The sequence below is a fragment of the Giraffa tippelskirchi genome, chromosome 2 (assembly GCF_054371585.1).
Source record: "Giraffa tippelskirchi isolate mGirTip1 chromosome 2, T2T-mGirTip1v1.2.pri, whole genome shotgun sequence".
Taxonomy (NCBI): Eukaryota; Metazoa; Chordata; class Mammalia; order Artiodactyla; family Giraffidae; genus Giraffa; species Giraffa tippelskirchi.
In genome coordinates, this window is record NC_137276.1 from 83,855,374 (window position 1) to 83,878,350 (window position 22,977).

The window sequence follows — 22,977 nt, forward strand, 5'->3', positions numbered from 1 at the left end:
ACCCTGTTTGACTTTCAGAGGATCAGCAAAATTATTTTTTTTCTGCATGAAAGATGACACTTTGAAATTTTCCAGTCCTGGTCAACTCTTTAGACAAATGACCTGCTTATTGTCAAATTGCCAGCTCAGGCCAAGGCATCTCCCGCTCCTGGTCTGCCTGAGTCCCAGCAGTCCTTTCCAACAAGCCTCTCACACTTCTAAAAAGGTGACATTTTAGCAGTCTGTTTATAAAACTGCCGAAGGAACATTTATCATGAGGTGCAAACAGAAGAGGCACTGGAGAGAAATGTTTTTCACCAGGTTTTCCAGAACCCTACCTCCCAGGCCTCCCGGACATCTCTTGTTTCCCTGAGCAACCTCTCAAATATCAGAAGAACATGATTCAGCAGAACAGGGGACCCTGGAAGGCAGATACACACTGTGTGAAAGCTTGGGCTGGGCAGACTGGAACGGTTAGAAGGGTCAGAATCCACCACAACTATGTCCAAGGGATTATTAAAAGAATATGCTGAAGGGAAATTTTTCTGATTATAGCAAGAGTCCAAGAGGTTAAGGAACTGCTAATAAAATCTCCCTGACTGACTGGAGTTGCCCCTGGCATTATATTACATTTTGACAGGCCGCCCATGTTGGAAAACAAATAGATATTCCTTCAACAAGATGGTGACAAATCAATTCTTCTCCAGGAACAGCGGCCACTGGAGCATAGATTTAGGAGCATTATGCAGTTTTCTCTAGTGACTTATCCTGTTTGCTGTCTGTCAACTTGTTTGAACTTCTTTGGGGGAAATACCAGAATCAGAAGTTAATGTCCTGAGGAGAAGCTACCATCAGAACATTACTCATTAACTGAGAAAACCTGAAAATAACCAGAAAGATCTGGGTGCAGTCGTTGAAGCCAGACTAATATGGAACCGCTGCCTCTTTCCTCCAGAGGTCACTGGTCAGGCCATCCATGACATGCTTGGGAAATCAGGGAAATAAACTCTGATGGACCACCGAGCCTGTGTTATACTGTTCAAGCAGAATTACAGGGTCTTCCAAGCACCACAGGATTCCCTATCACTAATCTCAGTCAGATGTTTACAGCCAAGGTACGATCCACCTTGAGGCTACCCTGGTGGTTCAGCAGTAAAGAGTCAGCCTGCCCTGGGTGGAGGAGATCCCCTGGAGGAGGGCTTGGCAACCCATTCCAGTATTCTTGCCTGGAGAATCCCACAGGCAGAGGAGCCTGGAGGGTTATAGTCCATGGGATCACAAAGAGTTGGACACAACTAAGCAATTGAGCACATGTGCACATACACACAGTCACACATACACACACACACACATACCCTCTCACACACTCACACACATTCACCAAGCTCATACACTTACACACACGCGCTTGCGTACACACACACTCGCGATCCACCGCAGATCCAAGAAACTCGCCTCAGCTGGACTAGATGCCTTTCCCACCCTCCTCTCTCTCTTTCTTCTCTCCATGTTTGCACTCTCTTTCTCAGCCAACAAATGGAAATGGAGATTTAAGCAGAGGGGGCAGGGACTTCCCCAGTTGGTCCAGTGGTTAAGACTTCACCTTCCATTGCAGGGGATGCAGGTTCAATCCTCAGTCAGGAAGCTAAGATCCCTCATGCCTTGGGGCCCCAAATCCAAAAGAAAACAGAAGTAATATTGTAGCAATGTTCAATAGAGACTTGAAAAAATGGTCCACATCAAAACACACACACACACACACACACACACACACACACACAAAAAGGAGTGGAGGGGCAGAGATGGGAGTCAGATGTCATGGTGTCCTAGGAAAGGAAAGAGACAAACCCTGTGGCCCCTAATAATTAAAAGCTACTCAGAGGAGCCACTTTCTGACTGAAACACGAGGTGGGTAAGGGACAAAGTTTAGTCCCACAGTGACATATTCGTTTACCTGTCTGCTTCTTTCCTAGTCGGTGGGCACCTTGAAGGCAAGATGTACATCTTAAGGTCTTCCTTTAAAGCAATGTGGATTTTTCTTCTGACTATGGAAGAAATCCATGCTCATTATAGAAAAATTGAAAAATATAAGAGGATATTTTTATACAGCTTTTTGAATAGTATTTGGAAGGTAACAGGCACTCAGTAAAATTGTGTTGAAAGAAAGGAAGGAAAGGAGAAGTCTAGGACGCGTATAACTGTGACATCAATCTCCTCATTAAGATGTACATTATTTAGCAATGGCCACGAGTGGGCCATGAGTCAGGAAGTGCTACAGCCCAGAGCTGTTCAGGGTGGGGCTCAGGTTCACAGGCTGCCTGTGGCTTTGTTCTCTGGCTACCACCCTATGTTTGCTCTCAGAAGCTCTCAGGTGGTATAACGTGAATTTACCAGATTGTGAGGAACTGGATTACTTAGCCTGGAGAGAAGAAGCCTTCAGAACAACTTAAAATTAGTATGGCAATATTATTTCTATTATAAAAAGTAGTAAAATTTATTAGTGACAAATTGAAAAACATAAATAAACCCCCCAGAGTTCCAGGCCTGTTGATATTTTGGCACATTCCCTCCAGGCAAGTTCTCTAGACCTATGTTTTTGTCATTTGCTCTTTTTCCATCTTTGGTATCATGCTCAATTAGTGAAGGGTCATAATCCTGCACTGGTGATGAAACCCGTATGGTGGGTTGCATTGGAACTAGCATTGGAAAAGATCCAATGAAAGCACATATAAAATGCCAAAGTGCATTGCACCCAGAATTGGCAAGCATTGTTTTAGGCAAATGTTGTGTTAGCAATAAAAATATGTATAAGGTGTCCTGGGTCAAGATGCAAAATGAACCGTGTGGACAAAGAAGGTTGCCTGCCATTCCAGTGAACAAGTCTTGGCTACCATTAAGCTATCAGCCAAAACACCACACCACCACACACCACTCTCAACCACAGTGTGCCCTGAGGGTAACTCAGGACTTAGGATGGAGAAAAACAGAATAATGACCCTAGATAATGATTAATAAGAAGTATATCAAAGGAATAGTTTCAATGAGCCCGATTCTTTCATCTTCCCATAGGTAGAGAAACACAAAAATCATTAACTTGAGTGCCTGTGTTTTGTGATTAGCAGTAATCTTTTGATGTTCCACTATATGTTTTTGTCTTTCAGCAGAATTTCCTATATATCCTGGCTCCTCCCTTACCTCTTTGGCACAGTTCCTCAGAGCTATCTGAAAAGTTGCTTCCTGGGCTACAGTCTTCAGTAATGTCGCTGAACAAAACATAACTAGCAACTTTTAGATTGAGCATTTTTTTTTTTCAGTCAACAACTGATTACTCTGGGTCGTGGTCAAAATGTTTAAAAAATACAATATTTCTTTATGCTTGTTCTGTGGACCAATTTAATAGGAAAGTAATTATATGCCATTTCATGTTAGCGGAAACATCGTTGTAATTAGCAGTCTAATATGCCACCAGGTGGATGTACTATAATGTACCTAATCTCCTACTGCTTGGCATTTAGGTTGCTTCATTATTATAAATACTATAGAAATAAAAAATATATCTGCATAGTTTTTTCTACTTTGAAGATTAGATTTTCCCAAATAAAATGATTAAAGAATATGAATTAGGAAACGCTCAGAGAGCTCCATGCTTAATGACAGAGACACAGACACTATTTTGATGTTATTTGTCCCCACTCCCACCCCATCCCCAATCCACACTTTCAAAGATTTCCTGTGGGAGTTCAAGTGCAGCTGGCAATGTGCACTTTGGATTTTCTTACTGAGAAAAGTTATCAAGAGGTAGATATAAGCTGATTATAGCCTACTAGAGCTTTGTTTCTGTTACGCCATCACCTCTCCCAACCTAGGACAAATACTTCCCAAGTTAGGGTTGTGTGCCACTAAGATGACTTTATTTGATGGATATGCATGACATTAGATGACCTTGAATTAAAAACAGAAAACTGAACTCAGGATGTTCTCAGTGACTGAAATAGCCTAGAGGGCAGGAGAGAGAAAGGCATTCTGGCTGGTCTGCTCCTCCGGCTCTGGGGCCTCCAGTATGCTGGCCTTGCAGTTGGGCTAGCAGCATGCATCTCTTCCCATGGCTAAGACTGCTCCAGGCCTGGCATTTGTACTCAACAATGGCCCCAGTCAACATCCAGAGGAAGAGATGCATTCTATTTCAGGGCCTCTCAAAAGAGAGAAAATCTTTTTTTTCCCTCCCTCCCCCAAAGCCTCCAGGGAATTTTCTCCTCCTGTTTCATCAGCACAAATTGGTTCACGTGGCCTTTTCCGAACAATTGAAGATTAGCCCTAAGCTTCAGGCCTAGGTCTGTGGCAAGGGGTCAGTGTGCTAAGAGGGTAAAGCAAGACTCTCTTCATTCCCTTGTTAACAAAAAGACAGCAAACCTCGGGATGCCTTTAGGCAAACAAGTGTCTGGCTTGCTTTGAATACCATACGGGTGTTTGGTTTTGCTTTTCTTTTTTTGCCCCCATTGCTTTCTCTTGATGGCAAATAGTGCTGATTTTCTATTTACAGTTGTAATACGAAATTTCTTTTTAAAATTATCATTTGGTTTTAAAACAAAATTTAGGAGATGTAGACTCCTATCTGGAGGGAGGAGTCAAAGCATCATTCTGAGTTGGGGAAGGGGAATATCTGAAGAGCAGTCACTACTTGAGACTGGGCTACAGTCACTGGGGCCATGCTCAGATCTCGCGATGTTTGGCCCGTTCCACACGGGATCTAGGGGCAGTTTCTCGCGAAAGTCTGTGCTGAGGGCTCTGTGAGGCACTGTGTGCTCGTGAACATGAGCACTAGGAAGTGGATGAGGCTGTCACAGCGGTGGATCCTGAGGTACCAAAGCCCCATCCTGAACTCTGTTGTGGACTCTTCTAAGCCCATTGTTTCTTTTAGATTTGCTGGGGCCTAGGCGGTCTCACGGAGAAGGCGATGGCACCCCACTCCAGTGCTCTTGCCTGGAAAATCCCATGGATGGAGGAGCCTGGCAGGCTTCAGTCCATGGGGTCGCTAAGAGTCAGACACCACTGAGCGGCTTCACTTTCACTTTTCACTTTCGTGCATTGGAGAAGGGAATGGCAACCCACTCCAGTGTTCTTGCCTGGAGAATTCCAGGGACGGGGGAGCCTGGTGGGCTGCCGTCTATGGGGTCGCACAGAGTCGGACACGACTGAAGCGACTTAGCAGCAGCAGGCAGTCTCAGAGCCCAAAATTCGCCCTGGTTGGTACTACAGCCTGGGCCTGTTGGCTTAACAGTAGCAACAGGAGTGGCAGCAGCTGCAGTCTTCATTCAGAATACAAGCCTGGAGTGGGCACTTGTTTAACACTTGTAAATGAATTGTTTGAGGAGACACACGTGCTAACAAAGCAAAAGACTTTATTGGAAGGAGGTACTGGAGCAGAGAGCAGCTGGGTAAGGAAACCAGGAGAACTACTCAGCCAGGACTTGCAGTCTCAGATTTTATGGTAATGGGGCTAGTCTTCTGGGTTGTCTCTGGCCTATCACCTTGTTTGGGCCTGAATTCGGTCTGACTTGGGTCCTTGCTAGAGGTGCTTGCACCTCTCAGCCAGGATGGATTCCAGTGTGAGGGTTTCTGGGATGTTGGCGGGATGTGATATGGGCTGGCATCTCCTCCTTTGTTTTGGCTCCTCCCTAATTCTGCCAGTTAGTTTTCCATTGCAGCACCCTGTTCCTTATTAGAACCTTCTTTTGTGACATAACTTGTGCAAGCAGTTATTTGTGCTGGTCAAGGTGGGCTGTTTCAGTTAATGGTCCCCTAACACAACAAAAAAGTCACAGATGAGGTGGCTTACAAGCAACAGATATTTATTTCTCATAGTTCTGGGGTCTGGAAATGTAAGACGAAGGTGTTAGAAAGGTTGTGTGAGAAGTGTCTTCCAAGTTGCAGACTTCTCTTTGTATCTTTACTTAGTTGGAGGGGCAGGGTAGCTCTCTCGGGCCTTAGTCATAAGGGCATTAATTTCAACCATGAGAACTCAGCATTCATGACCTACTCACCCCCCAAAGGCCCCACCCGCTAATACTATCACATGGGGCACTAGGATTTGAATGTGTGTATTTTGGGGAGATATAAACATTTAGACCAGATTAGAACCACATAGGAGTTTTGATAAAGCAAGTTTCTGGGCTCCACCCTTCAAAGATTAGAAATGGTCTCCATTGGAGCCTGAATATCTGTATTCTTTTTAAGAATAGGTTTCCCAGGTGGCGCTATTGGTAAAGAATCTGCCTGCCAGTGCAGGAAACACAGAAAACAAGGATTTGATCCCTGGGTTGGGAAGATTCCTTGGAGAAGGAAATGGCAACCCACTCCAGTATTGTCTGGAAAATTCCCTGGACAGAGGTGCCTAGCAGGCCACAGTCCATAGGATTGCATGACTGAGCACACACACACAAAGACTATTTTAAAGTAAGCCAAAGTAAAAACAACTGCTGAGAACTTTGGAGAATCCTTTTGAAACTGAACATTTAGGGGCAAAATGGGTTTTGTTTGGTTTGATCTGCTGTCTCCATCACAGAAATGTCATGTTTATATTCACTATTAATCCAGTCAAAATGAACATAAAGATACGCAAGGTTGGCTAGAGAGCAAAAGGGACAGAAGCTTTATTATAGATGATAAAACACATTTTGAAAATACTGCTTCCCAATTAGTGTTCTCACAATAAATTTGCAAGGATAGTTGTAAATGCAAGAAGATATTAATGTTAACTTGTGATATCTTTAATGTGTGCTTTAAAAAAAAAGTGTACATTAAGGCTTGGAGTGTTTGAAAACCTTTTTTAAGTTTATGTTATGTTTTTAAGTTTCAGTGTCCCTTTTGTTATTATTTTCTTGGTGATATAAAATATTAACTTAATATTTTGAAACTGAACACCTAAGGGTGTTCAGCTTCAAACTTCAGGTGCTCATCTGCTCAAGATTTTAGGTGGGTATTTGAAGATGAGTATAGTCCCTGAGAGAGCAGAGTTATTACATTTTCAAAATGCAGTCTTTGTCAAATTCATTTGAAAAGTCATATATTTATACTTCGGTGCTTTTCTGCTGCTTTTGGCATTTACAAAATAAGGTACCTCACTCTTCACTAGTCAACAGTAAGATCAATGTAATTTAGGAGGGTGCTAATCTTCCATAATTCCTCCCCATGAAATTATACTTGTACCTTTGGTCTTCCTTCTGTATCATGAAAGTGTTGACATTTTTAATCTAAACTACTTGTAGCATAAATGAATGTTAATGAGGGGGCTTTGAGTTCCTATGTAAGAGCTGTTTAAAAATGATTAAAGAAGACAATTTAGGTGATAGAAACAAACAACTTAACACTTCATGAAGCAAGAGTCCTCTTCTGCAGACAAAACTGCAAAATAGAGTGGAAGATAGGAACCTTTTATAGGATAAAGACTAAAAAGCAAGAAAGAGAAAACTAGAAACTCTCTGATTGGCAGATACCACCTAGTCAGATGAAAAGGCCCAAAGTGGGCTTTGTGTTTGGGAATTGGCTGGCTGGATATATTGCATTTCTGGTCAACTGGAGCGTTTATAGAGACACAAAAGTTATCTGAGTTTCCATTTGCTGATGTGGCTCGCCATCCAGGAGTGTCTCCATAATGGACCTAGAAAGTCACTTCAACAGAACTAAAGGTGAAATGGCAACAAAAGAAGAAACCCAGGCAAAGGATTGAATGAACTTTCTGAAACTCTAAAAGGTGCCTTGTTTGTTAGGGGGATTCCCGTAAGGGCCCTGGTTCTAGACCAGGAACAAATGATTTATTAAAGAGGGACACCAGATGAAGAGAATGTGCCCACCACTGTTAGCTCCACTTCCCATCCTGGTCGTATTTCTTTATTTGAAATTCGTTTATTCAACAAATATTTAAGCACCTATATGTGGACATGAGTTTGAGCAAACTCTGGAAGATAGGGAAGGACAGAGAGGCCTGGTGTGCTGGAGTCCACGGGGTTGCAAAGAGTCGAAGATGACTTAGCAGTTGAACAGCAACAACACATGTGTGCCACATTTGGGCACTGAAGCAACAAACATGAATCTGGAGACCGCCCTTGGGGGCCTAAGTCAGGTTAGAAGGCAAGACCTTTGTCCCTAGCTAGAGAGTTCTTAGGACAATGAGGCTGACATTCAGTTCCAGAAGGACTAAAATTCTACTGGGAATAGTAACAAGCAGAGAGACTTTCAGCTGGGAAGATAGAAGTCCTTCAGTGGGTGTCAGAGAAATTCTTCTCCTGGCATGCTCTCCTGTGTCTGGACTGCCTCTGACCCAGCAGGCAAGACCCTGGCTCAGGTTTTGTTTCCTCTCCTTGCCCTCCTGATCACCACTGCTGCTCACACCATCCCCTGGCCCACTTTGGCCTAGCTTCACTAAACTACCATCTGCACCTGTGTGTGTGAACGTGTTAGTCACTCAGTCACGTCCAACTCTTTGCGACCCCATGGACTCTAGCCCACCAGTCTCCTCTGTCCGTGGAATTCTCCAGGCAAGAACACTGGAGCGGGTTGCCATTTCCTCCTCCAGGGGATCTTCCCGACCCAGGGATCGAATCCAGGTCTCCTGTATTGCAGGCAGATTCTTTACTCTCTGAGCCACCAGCGAAGCCTGAGTCTCTGTGCTATCTGGACCTCTATTCCAGGAGCCCATAACCTTGGTGTAGTCCTCAAAATTTATATCTGTATTAGAAGTCATTAGCATGGAAATGTTATTTTAATAATCCAGAATCATATCTGGAAGATCACTTTTTCACTCTTTTATTCCACATTGAAAAAAAAATTTCACCTAAAATTTTTTCTTTAAGAATTAAAAAATAAGATAATTTATAACCTAGATCAACTGTATTCTTGATGCAATCATGTCTTATACCCTGATACATTAAAAACACAGGGACATTGAAACTAGCAAATAATATGACTGTAAAGCATCAAGAATATTCCTACTACAGAGGTACCAGTAGAATATATTATATGTTACCATCTTTTCAAGTTGTGAAGAAAGTACTTGAACTCTGCATCATGTGAAGTGTGATGGCATATAAACAGGATACTTAATTCCAGAGAAGAATCAGGCATTGGCACCTGCTAACTAGCCAAGTCATGATGCTTGTGTTTGTGTATGTGTGTTTAATAGACTGTTATATTCCAGTTTTGCTTTTTGACAAATATGCATTTAAATGCATGTCTTAACTATATATTTTTTTAATAAAATGTTTATTTGCTACTCACCAAAGACAATATCCTTTGAAACCCAGCACAGAAGGTGACAGCTTAGAGAGGCTGAGTGAGGTCTGATACATTCTGCCTTTAACTTATCAAGTGTGTGTGTGTGTGTGTGTGTGTGTGTGTGTGTGTGTGTGTGTGTGTGTGTGTGTGTTCAGTCAGTATTGATGACTTTATGGCAAGGTTTGTGGACAGAGAAAAACAAGGAGAAGGTCAGGTAAACCAAACTATTATCTGTCAAATTATCTTTTTCTTTTCTAAAAAAAATTAACATTAGAGATTAGAGCCCCAACAAAACGACCCTTTCTACTTAAAAGCACTCTCGCCTAGTTGATGTTTAATGCTTAAAATGACCACAAGGGATGCCTTTGTTTGCATCCATGTAAGCTGCCTTCATTTAAGTTCAATGTTATAGCCCTGCAGGGCAATTCATTTACTTAGTTGCTTTTGGTCAAAATGGTTCCTGGGCACTTTAGAGGGATATTGATCATTCAACCACTAAACCATTTGCAGAAAGGCAGATGAAACCACTTCATGTGTTTCATAAAAATCCTTTCAATGATAGTTGAAAGAGTTTTATTTACACCTGTCAATGCTGCCTTTTATGTCTATGTTTTACTTTCTGCAGAGTTTATCTTCACTCCATCATATATTTAAATAAAGCATAGGTCACTGTTATTAGAGTAAAGCTCATGAGGAAATGTGGGACTCCCATGGGACAATTTTGGTTGCTTTTTTAGGGGGTCATTAGAGCCATTCCCAAATAGTCCAGCTCCCCATCCTTCCCAACTCACCATAGGATTGCACTTCCCTGTCACGGGAGTTGTGAGTGGTAAGGAGACTTGCTCTGATGCAGAGATGGGTGTGGAAGTTGTGTGTGTCACTTCTAGACAGAAGGTTTAAGAGCTAGCCTGTCCCTTTACACATCTCTCACCGCACTGGCATCATAACCAGCCTCGATCCACAACTGGCTTTCCTTTCAGCCTGAGTCCCAGAGGACATGAAGAGGTGGAACAAAGCTCCTGCTGACATTTGATCCGACAAGTGGCATCATTATAAACCTGAGCTGTTTTAAACTACCGAGATTTGGGGGCTGCTTGTTATGGGAGCATAACCTATGCTCTCCTATTTCATCTCTTTTTTTTAAGTCTCAAGGAGAAACTATCTTGTAAGTGCCAATTAAAAGGGAATTTTGTTTCAGAGTCACAGTAATTCAGGGTCACAATAACCAAATGAGAGCATTAGCTCTTATCTAAATGGAGCAAATTAATTAAAGTTCTGCATTTATATAATGAGCCAGTTGCTTCTCCCTCTTAGAAATATTTTCATTCTTAAATAGAACGAGAAATCATGGAAGCTTTTGGACCACAGACTGTCATTACCACTTTTAATTTGAAAATTTTTTCCTTGTCATTTTATTACTAAAGAGCACATGTCCCTGAGTAATTCATTTTTCTAAACCTCGGTTTTCCTGCTATTGGAGAAGACTCACTGGTTCTCCCTGCAGCATCTCACAGCAATAACATTATGTGCTTAATGTGCAGTTCATAGAACTCAATAGGAAAATTAAGTGGAAACTAGAACTCAAATCTTTTAGCTCTTCTTCTAGTTTCTGAAAAGTGTTACTGAAGCTTGAAGTAATTCTGTGAGACTATATCCTCCCTGAGAGAGAGGCCTAAAGTAAAAGAAAGAGGATTTTCAAAGAAATGAAAATGTTAGAAAACTTGGGGTTTTTTATAATGTTTTTATTTTGTCTGATTCTCAGTATATGTCTGATTGAAGTATAATCTATAATACATCTGGGAAAAAAATGTAGATGTTTAATCTACATCTTTGTAAGTGAAGAGCTCAGTGAATTTTCACAAAGTACACACACTTTTTAAGTTGAAGTATGGCTCAGTGGTAAAGAATCCGCTTGCCAATGCAGGAGACCCAGGAGACGTGGGTTTGAGCTCTGAGATGGGAAGATCCCCTGGAGGAGGGCATGGCAACCCACTCCAGTGTTCCATAGGATTCAACAGACTCTGACACGACTGAAGCAACTGAGCTCAAAGCTCAAAAAAAAAAAAAAAGTTAATTTGCAATGTTGTGTTAGTTTCAAGTATACGGCAAATTGATTCAGTTATACATATATATTTGTTGTTGTTGTTGTTTAGTCACTAAGTCATGTCAGATGCTTTTGTGACCCCATGAACTGTGGCCTGCCTGGCTCCACTGTCCATGGCATTTCCCAGGCAAGAATACTGGAGGGGGTTGCCATTTACTTCTTCAGGAGATCTTCCAAACCACTGAGGAATCGAACCTGTGTCTCCTGCATTGGCAGGAGGGATTCTTTTACCACTGAGCCACCAGGAAAGCGCATATATATATATACACACACACACGTATATTACTTATCATATATATAATCTTTAAGATTATAATCTTATATAATAATCGGCTTCTCTGGTAGCTCAGCTGATAAAGAATCTGTCTGTGATGCAGAAGACCCCGGTTAAATTCCTGGGTCAGGAAGATCCCCTGGAGAAGGGATAGGCTACCCACTCCAGTATTCATGGGCTTCCCTAGTGGCTCAGACCGTAAAGAATCTGCCTGCAATGGGGGAGACATAGATTTTCTCCCTGGGTTGGGAAGATCCCCTAGAGAAGGGCATGGCAACCCACTCCAGTATTCTTACCTGGAGAATCCTCATGAACAGAGGAGCTTGGCAGCCTATGTTGCAAGAGGTCACAAAGAGCCGGACATGATGGAGCGATTAAGCACAGCTCATACATATAATCTTTTTCAGATTTTTATCCATTATAGGTTATTACAAGATAGTGCGTATAGTTCCCTGTGTTATACAGTAGGTCCTTGTTGCTTATCTATTTTATTTATAGTAGTGTGTATATGTTAATCTTAAACTCCTAATTTATCCCTCTTCTCCATCTTTCCCCTTTTAACCATAAGTTTGTTTTTGAAACTGGGAATAGAACTGCCATATGACCCAGCAATCCCACTGCTGGGCATACACACCGAGGAAACCAGAATTGAAAGAGACACGTGTACCCCAATGTTCATCGCAGCACTGTTTACAATAGCCAGGACATGGAAGCAACCTAGATGTCCATCAGCAGACAAATGGATAAGGAAGCTGTGGTACATATACACAATGGAATATTACTCAGCCATTAAAAAAAAAATACATTTGAAACGGTTCTATTGAGATGGATGAAACTGGAGCCCATTATACAGAGTGAAGTAAGCCAGAAAGAAAAACATCAATAGAGTATAATAATGCGTATATATGGAATTTGAAAGATGGTAACGATAACCCTATATGCGAGACAGAATAAGAGACACAGATGCATAGAACAGTCTTACGGACTCTGAGGGAGAAGGTGAGGGTGGGATGTTCTGGGACAATAGCATTGAAACATGTATATTATCATGTGTGAAGCAGAACACCATTCTGGGTTCGATGCATGGGACAGATGCTCAGGGCTGGGGCGGTGGGATGGCCCAGGGGGATGGGATGGGGGGGTGGGAGGGGGGTTCGGGATGGGGAGCATGTGTGGACCCATGGCTGATTCATGTCAATGTGTGGCGAAAACCACTACAATATTGTAAAGTAATTGGCCCCCAACTAAAATAAATAAATTTATTAAAAAAAAAAAGGACCAGATAAAAAGACCAAAAAAAAAAAAAAGTTTGTTTTTGAAATCTGTTTCTACTTTCCTTTGCATCATTTTTTTAGATTGCATATATAAACGGTATCATGTGATACTTGTCTTTGTTTGTCTGATATACTTCATGGAGTATGATAATCTCTAGGTCCTTCTATGTTGCTGAACATGGCATTACTTCATTCTTTTTTATGGCTGGGTAATACTCCATTGTATATATGTATCACATCTTCTTTATCTAATCATCTATCTATGGACATTTAGGTTGCTTCCATGTCTTTGCGATTATAAATAGTGCTGCTATAAATATAGGGATGCATATATCTTTTCACATTAGAGTTTTCATCTTTTCCAGGTATATGCCAAAGAGTGGGATTGCTGGATTATATTATATTTTTAGTTTCTTAAAGAACCTCCATTGCTATTCTTCACAAAGTCAACACACTCTTATAATCAGCTCCCCAGAGATCCTCCCTGTCACTCCCCCCTGACACACAGTTCCAGCCTCCTGACTTTCACTAGGCTCACTTCTAACAGCAGAGATAAGTCTTGCTGCTTTTCAGTGTCACTGAAGAGCACCGCAGGTACTCTTTTGTGCTTCACCTCTTTATCTTAATGGAAGACTCATTCGTGCTTTTGCCTGTAGTTGCAGTCTGTTGGTTCTCATTGCTCTGTAATGTTCTATTATGTGCATTTACTACAGTCTATTAATTCCACTGTGATGGACACTTGGGATGTTTCCAGGTCTGGGCTAGTATTAATAGTGAATATTTTAATGGTTCAGGAGGTAGACATCCTTAGGCCTAAGTTAGAGGATCTAGCTCTGTTGCAGAAGACTGTATTTTGGAGCATCTCACTGTGGATGGAGGAGAGTAAGCCGTTCTGAAGTCCCAGGTGGGAGAAGGGAGAGAAGGAGGAAGGGAGAGGATGGAGGTTCTGTGGAGCTAGAGGACTGAGTGCTGCTGGGTTTTGCTGTTCCCAGCCAGAATGCCACATCCCTATCCCTTTAGCTTAATCCTTTGAACCCTCAGGCAGTAACATCGTGTGGAATTCCCTAAAAAGCATTTTCTGGAGCAGCATTGTTGTGTCAAAGCAGGAAGTCAGCAAAAAATGGTAGATGCTTAGAAGGAAAATGTTTTTTCTAGACTTGCTTTTCAAAACTGAAGGAATCCTATAAACACAGTATGTAAAATACCAAATAAAATGTATTAAAATTCATAAGGGAAAGGGAGAATGTGAGCAATTGCTAATCACCTGATTCCCTTTTTGGTGGATCTTGAAACTTACCGTTTCCCCCATCCCACCCTCAATCCGATTTGGGGTGTGTAATCATAGTAAAAATGGTAAGAGATCCTTAAGTATGACTTTTTCTTTATTTTCTCCATAAAACCATGAAATTATGAGAGAATAAATAAAAGGCAGCATGCCAATAAGCTTGTTAGTTCAAATGTCATACTTGTTTTCATTCCTGAAACCTGGGGCTTTTCTTGACCTCCTGGAATGCAAACGCCTTCTGCCATGAAATGCATCCATTTCACCCTGAATTGCCAGCTCCTCTCTTTGGTCACGTTTTAGTATGCATGTTTTGGCAAATTGACCCACTAGCTATTGGTCCAAAGAAAGCAATAGTTTAGTTAAATTAATGTAGCTTATTGAGTATTTTGTATACCTTCTTTCTAATCCTGTAATTTTGAGCATTATGATCTCTGTTTTGCAGAGGAGAAAACGGAGGCTCAGTGAGACTAAGACTTGTGGCTTAAAAGGTACAAGGTCAGTATTTGGACATGAATCTGTTCTTGACCTCCATCTTTCCACTGGAGGTATGTCTGTGCTGAGATTTATATTCTCGACCCAAAGTTGCAGAGATTTAACAAATTGCATGTGGTAATCTTAGAACACTCATTTTTATCTGAAGGCTATTTTGTCCCCCACAGGACATTTGGCAATGTCTGGAAACAAACAGAAGGAGGGGAATACTACTAGCATCTAGTGGGTGGAAGCCAAGAATACTGCTAAACATCTTTCAGTGTGTAGGACAGCTCGACGACAGAGAATTCAGTTCAGTTCAGTCATTCAGTTGTGTCCGACTCTTTGCGACCCCACGGACTGCAGCACACCAGGCCTCCCCATCCATCACCAACTCTTGGAGATTACTCAAACTCATGTCCATTGAGTCGGTGATGCAATCCAACCATCTCATCCTCTGGCATCCCCTTTACCTCCCGCCTTCAATCTTTCCCAGCATCAGGGTCTTTTCAAACGAGTCAGTTCTTTGCATCAGGTGGCCAGAATTTTGGAGTTTTAGCTTCAGCTTCAGTCCTTCCATTGAATATTCAGGACTGATTTCCTTAAGGATGGACTGGTTGGATCTCCTTCGAGTCCAAGGGACTCTCAAGATTCTTCTCCAACACCACAGTTCAAAAGCATCAATTCTTCGGCGCTCACCTTTCTTTATAGTCCAACTCGCACATCCATACATGACTACTGAAAAACCATAGCTTTGACTAGACAGACCTTTGCATTACCTTGGCAAAGTAACGTCTCTGCTTTTTAATATGCTGTCTAGGTTGGTCATAACTTTTCATTCAAGGAACAAGCATCTTTTAATTTCATGGCTGCACTCACCATCTGCAGTGATTTTGGAGCCCAAATTATCTGGCCCCAAATATACCTGCTGTCCAGGTTTTTGTGCATCATAATGTGTTTATTAAGCTTAAAAGGAAGAAGGAAATGGCAACCCACTTCAGTATTCTTGCCTGGGAAATTCCATGGACAGAGGAGCCTGGCAGGCTACAGTCAGTGAGGTTGCAAAAAGTCAGACACAACTAAGCAACTGAACACACAAGCTTAAAAGAGTGATAAATTGCATTTGAAGGGAGCAAAGAGGGATAGTTGAATATATCAATACATTAAGAGTCAGAATATCTGTGTTCTGGTCCCAGGTCCTCTGTTAAATAGCCTCATAACTTTGTGAAAATAGACTCTCTAAACCTCAGTTACCCTGTGAGTAAATGGTGATAATAGTATCTGTCTCATCAATTTATCTATTAATCCATCAGATTTTTATTTATTACCCACTATGTCTCAGACACTGTGTTAGACACTGAGTATGTAGCAGGGAAGGGCTACCCTGGTGGCTCAGCGGTAAAGAATCTGCCTGCAATGCAGGAGATGTGGGTTCAATCCCTGGGTTGGAAAGATCCCCTGAAGGAGGGCATGGCATGAATATTCCAGTATTCTTGCCTGGAGTAATATCATGGACAGAGGAGTCTGGCGGGCTATAGTCCATGGGGTTGCAAAGAGTTGCACAAAACTGAAGTGACTGAGCATGCAAGCATGCTGCAGGGAACAAAATGGGCACCATCCCTACCTTCACATAACTTAGTGGGAAACAGAGATAAGAACTATGAGATAATCTGGTAACCTAGAGATGGGATACATAATATAGTCCTAGGCAGTGAGAGCAGTGACACACACGTAAGCTGATAACTAGAGAACAAGAAGGTAGGCAGGCAAAAAATAAGGGAAGAAAGTAGAGAGTTCAGTGTTTGCAAAAGCCCAGAAGTGAGAAAATACATGGGATAATAAAAAACCTGAGAAATGTCCAGTATGACTGAGTATAGCATTCAAAGGGAAGAAAGAGGGCATGCCTGGGGAGGGAATTCCTTCTCAGTTCTTGGAAGATTTCATGGGCTGGGGTAAGGAATAGAAATTTCAGCCTGGGGCAGAGAGAGGGAAAAATGAAAAGTTTTAAAAGCAAGGGGGTGACATAGTTAGACTTGAGTTTTAGGAAGATCATTCAGATTGCAGGAGGAAAATGGATTCTACTTATGCTAGGGACTAGGAGACCGGTTGGAGTTTGCTGCTGCTGTCCTAGCACAGATCATGGTAGCCTCAACTGGGGTAGAGGCAACAGGATTGACAGATGCGAATGCATTAAGAAAAGATCAACCAATTCCTGCTACTGAGGGCTTGATGAGATATCCCTGTCCTAGAGCACCAAAGTTCCCAGAATGAGGCATGACTGTCACTGCTGTCTAGAATCCGGAAGTATTGATTGGATTCTATGAGGAACTGTATCTTGTCTCATTAATGTGGAGCCTTGGTGGTATGTGATTGGCAGGGCGTAGGTCATATGTCTGCACTCAAACTGCAAAGGATTTTGGGAAAGTATGTATCTGGCTTCTCCCTGGGGAGAATGCCCTAAACTTAGGAAGGATGTTTAAAAAAGACAAATACTCCCTACAGTACCAGTGGAATGTGATTTGTTAGAGCCTATTTAAAAGCAAATCTGAAAATATCTTTCAAATTAAAAACATTCTTCCTCTTACAAACCCCACTTCTCAGAATCTATTCCATAGAAGTAAAATTACCCATACATAGAGAATATATGCATAGAGATATTATAGGAGCAAAAATTCTGGCTATTCTTAGTGGCAAAAATTTTGTAACAAAGTGAGTTAGAGCTAAACCAGTTGGGACTGGGATTCTATGAAAGGCTGAGAGATGTGCTTGGACACCTCAAATAGTAACCTGTCATATTTCACAAAAAGCTGATTCATACTATCTTCCGGGGAATGAGAGGAGGAGGGTTTTGGTTTTTTTCCCTGACTGACTTGCTCCTCCTCCTTCTTCAACAGCCCCGTCCAGACCCAAATCACTGAATATTTTGCTCATATTTGCTCTGAGCTTCACTCAGGAAATGACCACTGATAACAGGGAAGGTACTGAGTTTTAGTTTATGCAGCTTCCCCCAGAGCTCTAACACCTGCTCTTGGATTCACCGTACATCACCCTTGGGCCAAGAAATTCTTTGTGACCTGTCCTGTAGGAAACAAGGTCTTCACAGGGAAGCCCCTGAAGTAATCTCTGGATCTGAGCTGAAACTCTTCTGCCTACAGTTCCTTGTCTCTCTGGGTAACAGCTTGGTTATAACAACTTTGTGGTCTTACTCTTCTTGGGCTGCTGTAACAAAATACCAAAGACTGGCTGGCTTAACAGAGATTTATTTTCTCAAAGCTCTGAAGCTTTTAGACCAAGGAGCCAGCAGATTCAGTTTCCTGTGAGGGCTCTCTGCCTGGCTTGCAGATGGCCACCCCTCACTGTGTCCTCACCTGGTAAAGAGAGGGAGCTCTAGTGTCTCTTTCTCTTCTGATGAGGGAAGTGTTTCCAGCTCACCCTCATGACCTCAGCTAAACCTCCTAAAGGTCCCATCTTCAAATACCATCACATGGGGAGTTGGGACTTCCGCACACAAATTTTGGAGGGACGCAAACATTCACTTCTTAGCATGGCTTCTGAATGTAGTCAGCAAGAACACAAACTTTGAGGTCAGACTGAATCCTGGTTCTGCCACTTACCTGCTGTACAAACTTAAGCAAGTTAGCCTTTCTGTGCTCCAGTCTCCTCATCTATAAAATGGATTAGGAACAGTATCTGTTTCATAAGGCTGTTACGAGGATCAATTGGTTAACATAATTATATGTATATGTATATGACATATAACACATGTAATGAGGCTTCCCTAGTGACTCAGATGGTAAAGAATCTGCCTGCAAAGCAGGAGATGCAGGTTCAATCCATGGGTTGAGAAGATCCCCTGGAGAAGGGAATGGCGACCTGCTCCAGTATTCTTACCTGGAAAATTCCATTGACAGAGGAGCTTGGCGGGCTACAGTCCATAGGGTCACAGAGTTGGACATGACTGAGCAACTAACACTTTCAGTATGGCTGTGCCTTAAATGTACAAAGATCAAAAATGTGTTTTTCATCATTCACTTCTCAATGTAGGTAGGTATTAAATTAGTATCTTCCCCCAAGTACTTAACCTGGTTGTAGTACTCTAGCAACTTTCTTTCTCTCCCAACCTCTGGTTGATCCTTTTGTTTAAAAAACAAAGCTGTATTTATTATTAATACACAAGCAATATTATAGTAATGGTGATTCATAAAAGACACATGGCTAAACTTCTTGAGAGTGGGAGAGGAAAGAAGGAATTTCAGGAGTTCTCTAGATCCATTCCTGAACTGGAGGATGTTCTACTACCCCAATACTTTCTGTACTTGCAATGTTGCTATTTTCCATTTTCTAAAGCCCTATTTAACCATTGTAATTTGCGGCTTTCTTCAAAGCTAAGTATAGAACAAAACATAATAATGCAAACTGGCTCCTGCTGAGCTGAAATGAGTAGTGTTCTCTCCCCAGATTCTCTTGCGAGCTTTAATAACTTCTTGAATCTCTCTGTTATTTTCCAATATTGTATACCTGTTCCAGAAGTACTCATTTTGTCTTTCCTAAATTGGCTTTCCTCTGCTGGAAAACTGATTCTGCTCCTGTCCTCTTGCCACACCTCTGTTTTTTGTTTTCAGCTCCCATTCTGGGTTTATAACCAATTTAGCAGTTGTTGATCATGGTAAGAAGCTATAATTGAGTCAGCACTGGAGATGGAATGATTTGTCAGAGCATTTCATTTGTGAGAAACCACTTCTAGGACCCAGAGAATGAGCAGGACCATCCATATGCATTATACTTGCTTGGGAAGTAATAGCGGGGATTTCAAGATGGAGTTAGCTTGGATTATATTCCTTGACTCTGTGGCATACTCTTCCTTTTTTTGTCTGTTTTAAAATTTAAGATTATCCTCTAACAGAGGCAGAAAAGTTCCCTGTCTGGGTTGAGGCACGAACACTATGTTTAGACTGTAAGCTCTCAGAGCAAAATATTAATGCTCAGCTTGTCATGGGAACTCAGAAAACATGAATTCAAATCTACAGGCAGAAAGAAAGTGCCATGCTTAAAGAAACACTGGGTTGGTCAGTGATGACCTTATGGCTGCTTTTATAGATAATGGGTAGTTATGTTTGTTTCTATATTCAGATTCCTACGAAAAGGAGAATGTTTGGACTTTTCAAAGTACCAGGGTGAAAACAGTAAGGAACTGGAGCTGAAGTTTAGAATGAAAGGGGCAAGAGAGAACTGCCTCCTTTCTGGAATGTGAGGGGCTCCAGAGTACTTTCCGGGAAAGCCTGAGATACTTTTCTACCCACATTCCCTCTGGACTCAATTGCCTACAATTCCATGAGAGGTCTGTCTTCTTCAGCAGCACCATGCCCTTGTTTGCTCTACCTGAAGCATCTCTTTCCACAGAGGCACTCACTACCCCCACCCAGACCCCATTCAAATGATGCCAAGTCTTCTCCCACCTAGGCTTAAATCCCCTCCTCCTCTGCATTCCCATCACTCTCTGTTCATCCCTCTAGTACTTAACACATTCCAGTGTCCATACTTCTTTTAAAATCAGACCTAGAGTAATGGATTTAGAGAGAATGATTTATTTGGGAAGAGATCTTAGAAAGCACTGTGAGGGAGTAGGAAGTGGGACCAAGAAAGGAGAAAAGCTAATAAAAGGTGTTTTAATGAGCAGGTTACTGCTGTGAGCATCTGGGCTCAGTTCCATTGGGGACCTTCTGAGAGACTGAGTGACATGGGCTCAAAAAGTTTCCTACTGAAGAGCAAGGAACTGCCACCCTCACTGGATGAAAACTGTCCTAGAGACGTTATTTCTCTGACAATTCCAGTCTGCCTCCAAGGTGCTGAGCTACTCCAAGGTTAAAGAATGCCTTTATGTGGAGAGATGCCGTAACTCCTGGTGGAACTATCCAGAGTGGAAGAAGGGGGAGTCTGAGGGGATATGGACTTGGCAAGGACAGCCTGCTGCAATGATTGACAGTTGTGTAAGCTTTTGGAAGGTAGGACATGAACTGCACTCATCTTTATACACCCAAAATACCCGACACGCAGCCTTGTACCTGGTAGGTGCTTACTTACTGTTAAATAAATTGAAATTAATTAACATAAAACATATCTAATGAACCAATGATGCATTCAACTAATATATAGTGAAATACTGACTGTGTGCCAGAGTAATCAGTCAGGCCTTGTCCCTCTTCTTGGGGGAGCTGACAGGCTCACAGACATGACAGGCAATAAACGAATAGTTACAATGAGGTTGATGAGTATATTGACTGACATCATCAGTGTACTTATCACTCATTGGTACCCCCTCTCACTGGTATCACGCATTGGTACAAAACCTATCATTTGAGTCTCAGCAGGTTAGATTTTTATCTTCTAAGTTTGCTTTTCAGATAGAGAGTATGAACAGAGATTAACTTTAATGAAGTTTTTTCTTTTTTTTAGGTAGATAGGAGATTCATATTTTATTTCTCCACTGACATATTTACAGCTGAATATAAATTAAAGGCCTGCTTGCACACCAAACCCAGGTCCTTTCGGTGGTTCAGTCAAAGAGGTAAGACCTCCAGCTGGCTCACAGGAGAAGCATCCACTCCTTGGCCCAGGTTTTGGGATTTTGCCAGCTTTGAGTTCATCAATAATTTCTTCAGTATCTTTAGGTGTCAGATCCTCATAGTAGTTGTCATTTATTTGAACCATTGGTGCATTTACACAGGCCCCTAAACATTTCACTTCTATAAGAGTGAAATTTTGTCAGGTGTAGTCTCTCCAACCTTTATTCCAAGTTTTTTCTGAATGGCTTCCAGTATGCTGTCGGAGTTTCGGAGCATGCAAGGCGTAGTAGTGCAGACTTGAATGTGATACTTTCCAACAGGCTTTCGATTATACATTGTATAAAAAGTTGCTACTTCATACACTCTCATTGGAGGTACTTGTAAAATTTCTGCAACCTTGTTCATAGCAGAAATGGGCAGCCATCCATTCTGTCTCCGGGCTAAATCCAGAACTAGAAGCATAGCTGCTGCCTTATGCCCTTCTGGGTAGTTTTTCACAATGGCCTCTATCCTCTTATAGTTTTCTGGTGTGAAATCAAATGGAGTTTCTGGGTTATTCTCAGGAGTATCTTTGTGCACAAATAAGGCTCCAGCTCCATTCTGAACAGCTGTCTTATGCAGATTTCTTATATGTTTTCCCCAGTGGGCGGCGAGGCCGGCCACGCGGGCCCATAGCGCCGCGGAGAGGAACATGGCTGGCCAAACTGCGGGCCTTCGGGCCTCGCCGGGCACGGCCCCGAGCGGTCGGCACGCACGGCTAATGAAGTTTTTTCAATGTGATTTCACATTCTGGGTTGATGGACTTGGACTTGGATTTGAAACAGACATAAAAGGACATGATAAATGGAAATGTAGAAATACAACTTCCTGATTCCTTTCCGGGTTTTACTTGAAAACTGATCTGTTAAAATAGCTAAGTAGATTCTTGATTCAAGAAACCAGAGGAAAAAGGATATTTTCTTGCCTTGCCTGATAAATAATACTCAGTGAATGAATGCTGAAAAGAAGCTCAGAAAAAGAAAGAAAAAAGTGTCCCCCAAAGGGGGCTTGTCTGTTTCGATTTTAGTTTGAGATGAGGAGGCTAAGCAATATAACCAACAGAACTTTTGACCATAGCACTTCAGTTTTGTAGAACTTTAAAAAATAATGCCTTTCAATTTCCAATCTGGTGTGTAAGGGACTTGGTGTTTACTCAAATGAATTAAAACTTATGTGCACTGATGTGTATGGCAGCTTTATTCATAACTGCCGAAACTTGGAAGCAGCCAAGATGTCTTTCAGTAGGTGAATGGATACAAAACTGTGGTACCTTCAGATTATGGAATATTATTCAATGCTAAATGAAATGAGCTATCACGTTATGAAACAAAACAAACAAATACTGCTCCATGAAAGAAGCTGATCTGAAAAGGCTTTATCCTGTATGATTTCAATGATATGATTTTCTGGGAAAGGTAAAACTATTGAGACAATATAAGAAAAAAGTCAGTGGTTTTCAGGGGTTGTGAGGAAGGGAGAGATGATAGGAAGAGCACAGAGGATTTTTAGGGGAGTAAAACTATTCCGTATGATATTGCAATGGTGGAGTTAGACACATGTCATTAAAAATGTGTCAAAACCCACAGAACGTACCATCACAAGTGAACCCTAATGCAAACTATGGATTTAAGGTGAAATGATGTTTTAGCACAAGTTCACTGATGGCAACAAATGTAACACTGTGGTTTGGGATGTGGTTGGTGGGGAGGTTGTGCGTG

The 22,977-nt window shown here is 41.8% G+C and overlaps 1 long non-coding RNA gene and 1 pseudogene across 1 annotated transcript in view; one reads left to right on the forward strand and one right to left on the reverse strand.

Annotated features, from left to right (window-relative positions):
- The first annotated feature begins 4,716 nt into the window (after positions 1-4,716).
- LOC145538069 (uncharacterized) overlaps positions 4,717-22,977 on the forward strand; it is a 54,298-nt gene continuing 36,037 nt past the window's right edge. Inside the window, exons 1-2 of the long non-coding RNA XR_014076621.1 lie at positions 4,717-4,837; positions 14,629-14,731. This is a non-coding gene — a long non-coding RNA (uncharacterized LOC145538069). The remainder of the gene's footprint in view (positions 4,838-14,628; positions 14,732-22,977) is intronic.
- Positions 21,127-21,953, reverse strand: LOC145538068 (NADH dehydrogenase [ubiquinone] flavoprotein 2, mitochondrial pseudogene; annotated as a pseudogene).